This window comes from Rattus norvegicus, chromosome 11 (assembly GCF_021556685.1).
Source record: "Rattus norvegicus strain SHRSP/BbbUtx chromosome 11, alternate assembly SHRSP_T2T, whole genome shotgun sequence".
Classification (NCBI taxonomy): domain Eukaryota; kingdom Metazoa; phylum Chordata; class Mammalia; order Rodentia; family Muridae; genus Rattus; species Rattus norvegicus.
The window spans coordinates 87,961,630-87,970,256 of NC_141544.1; positions in this window are offsets into that span (position 1 = coordinate 87,961,630).

The following is an 8,627-nucleotide window of genomic DNA, read 5'->3' on the forward strand; positions in this document are numbered from 1 at the left end:
TGGCAATCGAGCCTTCCTTCTCTTTGATGACTATAGCTTGTTTTAAGTTAACATAAACTAGTATATGTATACACTGTCTACAAACAGCCAATAAGCATGTCAAAAGTGGTTAATAGCTTTAGTTGTTACAGTAACGAAATTTTCACAAATAAAGTATGTCAACACATGTCCTTTCAAACAACTTGTCATTAAGCAACTACATGCATCCACTTTGGACAAAAATGTTGATCGGTGTGAATAGTCATCTACTTCTGGTGATGATGAAAATTGTTAGGAATAATTTTTCATATATATGTTAAGTGCAAACCTCCCCATCACATACCATTCCACCCCTATGCTATTTGCTACTGAGGGATAGAACCATGTGTTCTGTACACATCTTGTCTCTGCATGTTTATGTAAGTTTTACTTCTAATCAATAAAACTGGTGAGTGACTTAGTGACTACAAATAAGTGACTCTATCAATAAATTCTGGCAAGTGGGATATTAACCAGCAAGGAAAAATAGAGGGTCAAATTATGAAGGTACTTGTATATATCTGAGTGAAAGGAGCCAGACGTAACAAACCCATAGTATATGTCTCCATTTACATAAGATCCTGAAGCCTTCTTGTGATCAGTGTATCAGAGGCCAGAGAATGAGCATGAGAACTCAGAGGAGCAGACATACCACAAAGAAGCTACAAGAATGTTGAGGATCTATGGAATTTTTCAATATCTTTATTACAATAGGGTCACAGCTACCTAAGATGTAAAAATTGAACTGTGGATTTAAAATGATTTGTAAATTATTGAGTACCCGACATGCTATAATAAACTTGTAAAACGAAACAAAATAAGGTGATTGATGCAAACTACTCATTAAAGTCCCTCCTAATTTATCTGATGTGACTTTTCAAGCAACTCCTTACAGTTGTTTGATCTGATGAAGACTTGGTGCGTTTTGACACAAGCTTTTGTAGTCTTTAATCAAGACAGAAAGTTAGATGGATTTATTAGATAGCTAAAGCACAGGTAATATGTCATACTGGGTTGGAAATGAAAGCAGCTGGAATCAATTCTCCATTTTGCCTTTAACCCAGCCTTTGCCCTCACCTCTGTTTAGACTGACAGATGTCAAGGTTGTAACAGTGACCTGGGAAACGATGAGATCACATGGAAAGAAGGACAGATATTTAGCTCTGCTCCTGGAACTTCTTCTTTAAGTTTGTATGTGGACGAGTTGACTCTGACCACATATTGATTCCAGCTGTGAGGAGCATTCCTCTCTCTTAAGGGCTTTGAGAAACACAAAATAAAAGTTCACTCAGGTCTCCCTTAGCTTTGTGCTATCTTCTTTCTTCCCTTTCCTTTTGTGTCCTGTTTCTATGTTGTCCTTTATCCCCACAGACACTCTTATTCCTCTGCACTCCATGCCACTGATTCTCTTTCCTCACCTCTCTCTCTCCCTCTTTTTCTTCTTCTCCCTCTCTCTCCTTTCCTCTCTCCCTCTGTTCCCCTTTCCTGCTACATTCTTTCCTTATCCATATTTAAGAAGGATTATATCAGCTCATTAAGGTCCGGAAACACTTGATCTGCCTCCTCCTACTTCTTTCTTTTATGCACAAAATTAGAGAGACTGAAATGTAATTCTGGAAGCTGTTGGAAGCCAATACAGTTTCTTAAGGGGCAGAATTATGTGATCAACTTTAAAGCTTTGAAAATTCAGCCGGCCTAGGAAATTATAATGGGTGATGAAGAGATTGATAGGAAGTAGAAAATAGGTTAAAAACAAAATAAAGCTATAATGAAAGTAATAAGTGATTGAAGTGACTAGCCCTTAATTAGTACAAATAGGAGGACCAATAGGAGGCTTTAAGAGACATTTGAAGCAAGGCAAATCATGTGTTGGTAGACAGAGTACTAATAATAAAAATGATGGATGAATTATGATTAAATTACATTATTTATGTCTATGAAAATTCACAGAGAAACAGTATTTCATACTAATAATATATACTTACCAAACAGAACACGTGGCTATCAGAAAGTCATATATGTTTCTTTGCTGAGTAAGGAGGTAGATGGGGAAATATCATACAGACAATATGGAGTGAATGATTCCATACCTTTATATACATACAGGAATGTATATAAAATCCTGTGGCTATTTTGCTGGAAGTGTATATGCTGCTTGGTGATGGATAGAGCTGTGTGATAGATGAGGCCATAAACTGTTGCTTAGAGAGTCCTCAGTCAGTGTGAGTTGTAAGTACAGCTAATATGTAGCTGACAATTGAAGCCAAGGGCCGGTTCAAGTTATCCATGTTCTACCTAATGACCACGACAATTTAAGGTGTGTTCCTCAGAATATTGTGTTGAAGGTGTTAGCTACGTAATAACCCACACCCGAGAGGCAAGAAGAAGTCCAAACAAGAGTCATATGACAGAAGTGCAGACTAGAAAAATTGGAGGAAATGAAGTTGCCAACTTTCTCCATGCACATGAATTAGCGGCTACCAAATTTCAGGTAAGGCAAGAAAAGTGGTGAATCCAGAAGTGAAAAACAGGGTGGAGAAAAAAAATCTGTATGAAGCTGGAGGCCTACTGTAGGAAGACTCACCAAACACCGTTTTTATTGATTCCTAAGGCCAGAATTATAACCAATGTATAGAACCTTTACAAAGAACCCCAGTGTAAGGAGAAAATATCTCGAAGGTTAAGTGGGAGTCTGTGTGAAAACATTTACTACTACATTGATAGCAATGGTCCATCTGTAGACAGAACATATACCTGTCACTGTCAATCTGACAAACTTACAGGGCAGGGAGTACATTAAATAAGGCACAATTTCCAATACTGAGCAAGTTAACAGAAAGTGATCATGCTTATTGATTGAAGCTAATGTTCATTGAAGAGACAAATGAATGTTAGACTAGGAAGGATTTGTGACTTTCAGTGGACATCAATGCAATTATTTCTGAAAAATATTCTGAAAATGACTAAGAACAACAAAAATATGTACTGGCCATAGTAGCAGAACAATGCAGAAAAATATTAATACTTCATTTAAAAGTAAAGGGCTTATCTTCCCATTCAGGTTGAATGACTCCATTTTCGTTGGCTTTTGCCAACTATTTCTAAGGGTCATAAGCTTCACAGAAGGAAGGAAGTTTCTAGCTGTTGATTTTTTAAACGATTCTGAGTTACTATGATTATAATTTTCTCCTGTTGTTGCTAGGGAGTCATAAATGTCACTACAAGTGTAATTTTTTTGTCCTTATTTTGATTTCCATTGACAAAGTCTTTCCATTTCCAGCCACTTAGTGTCACCCTATCACAACCCAAATTATAGTCTAAATTACAAAGACAAAGTGCTCGTTCCCTCAGCCACAGTGGAATGGCAAACTCACGGAGCAGAAATTGCTCCCTGGAGCACTGACTATTCAGTCTTTCATTTCCTTTCTCACTAATCATTCATGAGAATTTCTAGCAAAATAAGGCAATAAAATAAATATTTTACTTCTTGGACATTTTGTTATGTTTAAAGTCTAAAGTATGTTTAATCAGGCCAACTACTACTATGTTTAACATCTGGATAAATGCTAAGTGACTCTATGATTTATTACAAATTCTGATTAATTGTCATTAATTATTCATTGATTATTTAAACCATTTATCATGTGATTATTCGTTATTAATGGCTATTAGCCAATTATTAATAATGTCTGATGTATCTACAACCACTTTCTAGTTGAGATGCTAATGATGGCAAGCTCTTCAAGGTATTTTCTTCATCCTGAACCCTAACTAGACAGTATATTGACAAGATATCGCTTTGAACAATGTCTTTCATAAAGCGAAAAGCACGCCTGATTTTTTATTCTGATAATGCAAGACCTCAAGAGCTGTCCTTATGCCCTGCCCATTCCTATATTATAGCCTCACCATGCAATCCTTAAACAGTCTACTTATCTAAACTTTGCTCCAGTTCTTAACTTTCTGTGTTCGTCAGACTTCATCTCCAATATCATCTCTTCTTTAAAATCCACTGCAAAACAGTCATCACACTTAAAACACTCACTATGCCCTGAGAAGACTCCTGCCAGTTAGTACTTCCTAAGATTTCATCTCTTGATCCTCAGGATCTGGTACCCAATAGGAGCCAAAAAGGCCTATAAATCTACTAATTTATTCCATTTATTCTCAAGAAGCAGACGATGGGTCAGTGTATATCTGGTAGGTGAGAGACAATAAGTTGAAATTAAAGAGGGAATGTTTTGTTACGCACACTCTGACAGACACAGTATTTTCTTCTGTACTTTCCATGTCTACTCCCCTGAGCTCAAGCTGACTAAGTTCCATGGAGCACCCCCCAACCTGTAAAAGGAGTGACTCTATGTAATCAGCTATGGAAAAGCCCATGTGAGTTAGCATGAAAAAATTCCATACCCCGATGGCAGAGACTCAGCACACAGTAAGTATAGCTAAAATGACCTGCTTGAATCAGTAAAGCATGGTTATTTAGATCAATTTGGGCCATAGAAACAAATTAAATTTCCAGGAGTTGTGCAATCCAAGATAGGTAGTTTCAGAACAGCAGATGTGAATAGCAAGTCTTGTGTAGCCATTACTAAGTGCCATAAACAATACCATTGTTAAACCCTACACTCCTGCATTATCTCTTCTAATCTCGAAGTTACAAAATATCCCAGAATGTTTCTTTAACCCTTCTACAGAACACTGACTCTACAATTTATGAGGGAAAGGGAACACCAGCCCCCTAGCTGAGATTAAAGGGAAAAGCCAGGTGATAAAGGAGGGAAAAAGCTGAGAGCATGATCTCGCAAAGGTTTGGGGAGTGTTTTTAAAAAGGGGATTTTGGAACTTAGAATCCTGTACTTTAAATAATTGATCAAAAGGGAAAGTCTCCTGACGTCTGTGCCAGGAGCTTGAAGTTAGAGATCACTATTGGTCACATAATGTGTAATACATCAATCAGCTCAGCTACTTAGCAACAACAGTGGTTATCCAACAGCTTTTAAAACATAACCAGGATTCACTTTTTTTCAGGAACTTAATGATGTCCTCAGTTAATAAAGCAACCTCACCCATCTAGACTAAGCGTAGCTTGTCAATTATTACCATAAGCATCGGCACTTGAAGCAAATGTTTAACTCTAAGTTATGTCAGAGCACTTTTCAAAGTGATATAATTTGTGTTAAATCTGCAGAGGACTACATTTAACGGTTCATTTCAGATCTGCTCTCTTAGTTGCTGGTACAATCTAGTAATGAGTGTAGAACAAACCAATGTCAAGTGTTTCCACTCAAAAAGCAACAGACACACAGTGTCCCCAAGCTGTTGTTTGATTCGTCTGACTGTTTTTCCTTCACAGCAGCCTAATGCTCTGTTTTCCTAATTCTCTTCAGTTTGATCTGCCTGATACCTTTTCATTTTTCTATTGCTTTAGTGTCATAAAACTTCAACAAAAGCGACTTAAAATTAAAGCTCCCTTTGGCCCTCTCACATCAACTGGAGTGTGAAATCACAAGAATAGAATGGCTTCTCCTTTTCTCCCAATTTCTAGAAAATTCCATGGACAATCAAGTAGTTTATGCCATCGCCAAATATTTTTGAGTTTCTACTATGTTCTAGGTACTCCAGATAAACAAGCGTAAAACAAGAAAACACTCATCTACTTATCAAGCTTCCACTCCAGAGCAGGGAGAAAAACAACAACAACAAAATCATCCGTTTGGTGTTCTGACTTGGCATTCTCAAAAATTCTCTGGGAAAATACAGATCACAGAAAGACTCAGACTTATTGGCTGGCCATGTCACACAGAGTGACCGGGAAACGTTAGCAGATAATGCAGTACCACAGCAAAAGAGGCCAGGGAGTCAGTCACTTTGATTCATGAAGAGGTGCATTTCCAAAACCAAACAACAAAGATATGAAACTGAAAAAAGAATCCAGCCCTTTGGTGAGGCAATATCAGGAACATTTAAAGAAAGAAAACGCTGAAGCAAAAGATTAACAACTCCTTGGGCCCTTGCTTAAGCAGCATGCACACTAAAATTGGGAAGACAAAGAGAAGGTTGGAGGGGCCCCCCTGTAAGGATAACCAATCAATCGACGAAGCATTAAAAGACATAACTGTTCCACTGTTACACCAATGGTTAGTGGTGACTTCAGCGGAGGTCTCTCAATTCCTAGAGCCCTGCTCTAGTCCCCCCACTTTCCATGAAGAAAGTAGTTGATGCCTCCTTTCTGGCTGTCTGGACCTTCCTTTATTCACGTGACACAGACTAATACCTTTTTTTTTTTATTCCCACTTGATCCTTTGAAGTTTGGTCCCTAGCTCCCTTGGAACAGCTGGGATTCTATGACCCTTAAGGACAAACATCAATATGACTTCTAAGCTCCTGAGAATTTGGGCTTTTGCTAGGCTCAGAAACGAGCAATGGTTTTCACAGTCAATAGTCTCCATTCCATTTCCGTGTGGGCCATCCTCCTTAGCAAAGAGAAGGTCCAGGCAAACCAAAACAACTGAACAGACAAATGTCTTTGGGCCTGTGCTCTTGTTACAAACTTAAAGATCTAAGGCTCACCATGCAAGCACTCAGGAATTCCAAAGGGCAGTTTCCTCTGTTTTTACAATAACAACATGTGTCCTTTTTTTCTTCTCTCCCATTCTTCCTGAGAGCTTTGCTTCCCCCGATCCTTATATGCAAATGTAAGTGCATATGAACCTAAGTGACCTCATTAGTAGCAAAATCAATAGTCCATGCTCAACTAGAGTTCCCTGTGATTAGTTCACTAATACATGTCCAGGCTCACAAGCACAGTCACAGAGATGTTTAAATGATGCAGCATAAATAGTAAAGAAAAAACTCTGTGGATGGCTCATCTGTTCCAGTGACTTTTGTAGTTGCGGTACCAAAGTTTGTTATGCAAGATGCTGCGACTAAGGAAACCGGGCGAAAACGAGATACAAGTTCCATACTGGTTCCTGTATGTGGCTGTCCAACTACTTTCAAATAGAACATCTGTGAAGAATTCAGGACAACTGTTTTTCATCACCATCATTTTCCCACAAGACCACCGGCCTGTGCTGATGCTTGTGAGGAAATACACAGAGAAAGGACCATGCTCCATCTCTGGTCCATGCAGATCTCAAGAGTTTCACAGAGAAGGGAGATAAATGGAGTGATGAGCATGGTTTTAAAGTCAGCAGACACAGAGCAAAGGTACTCTCAGTATCGCGGTGCCCGTAGATTGCATCTCCATTCAGTAGCTATGCCTCTAGTTAGCCCCCTGCTGAACAGTCATGTGCTATTAGACAAGAACTATTTACTCCTTGTATCTGGTTGGTCATTGCGCCAGTTTCTAAGGCTAACCCAAGCATTGAGCCCTTGTTTCCATTCTATTTCTTTTCTCATCATCTAGCATTCCATTTCTTCCCAGAAATTCTTAAGATCATTGACTTCGCTGACGGAAGTCAGGCTTCTGACCGACTAATAAATAAGTTCACCAGTGAAAAGCCTATTTTTCATTCTGTTTAATTACAGGCTTCAAAGACACTCAAAATGGAGGCTGTCTGAGGCACAAATAATACTGTAGGCTTGGTTTACTTTTCTCCTGTTGGCGTTGGCACTGAGCCCTTCCTCTGCTTTGAAATTCATGGCCGTGTCTGTGTCTGCATACTAAACAGACCATGGCTGTCACTGAGCCTGCTTTGCCTGTCCAGATGCAGTGCAAATAATCCAGAAGCCATAATTCCAAGTTCAGAGCTGGACTTTAGTTAACTGAGACGGTCCATTTGTTTCCAGCATAATCTATGTAGGTGATCATAAATGGGCTCCTATATAATCATTAAAATTGAGTTTGGTAAACTGTCGTGGAATTTACTATGTTTTGAATTCTAGATATTTGATGTCAAATATGGCCCTTTAAGCATGAGTGCATAAAACATTTGAATGACATATAGACAAGATGTACATGTAGCAAACAGACAAGAAACTCATAGTAGAATCTTTTCCTCACTTCTTTCATCAGTCTCCAGTTCTCTTTTACAAACACTTGACAATCTGTGTCACATTCTGCGCACACACAAGCCTATACAGCACATTTTACACAGCCGAAACCCACTATCCTTCCTTTGTATAAAAATCTCAACATGCTATAAGCCAACTCCTATCATTTGCACATTTCATTTAAAAATAACATTAAAAGCCCTCTCTGCATCACTCTGTGTCTGTCCTCATATTTAAACATAATTCCTGGAAATAACCATAATAACCTTCTCCAATTCTGCTGCATGGAATTAGCCATTTTGTATTTGATCATGCTGATGGACATTTGGTATTTTAGGGGGTAGCACTGTGAATTATTATATGTACCATATATAGGTTTAAACAATGTACAGATATAGATACTTTCTAGAAAAGTAGAGCCGTGGCCAAAGGGTATTTTTTAATTTAGTAAATATTGCCCAATAATTACCTTCTAGTATTTTTAGTTATACTTGAAAGATATATTTACTTATCCTCTCCTTGCCACTGCCTTTTTAAGCTTTAAATGTGCTGTCTGATCACTGAAGGCACAAGGTGGAGCACAATGTCCTACTCAAAATGATAGGTAG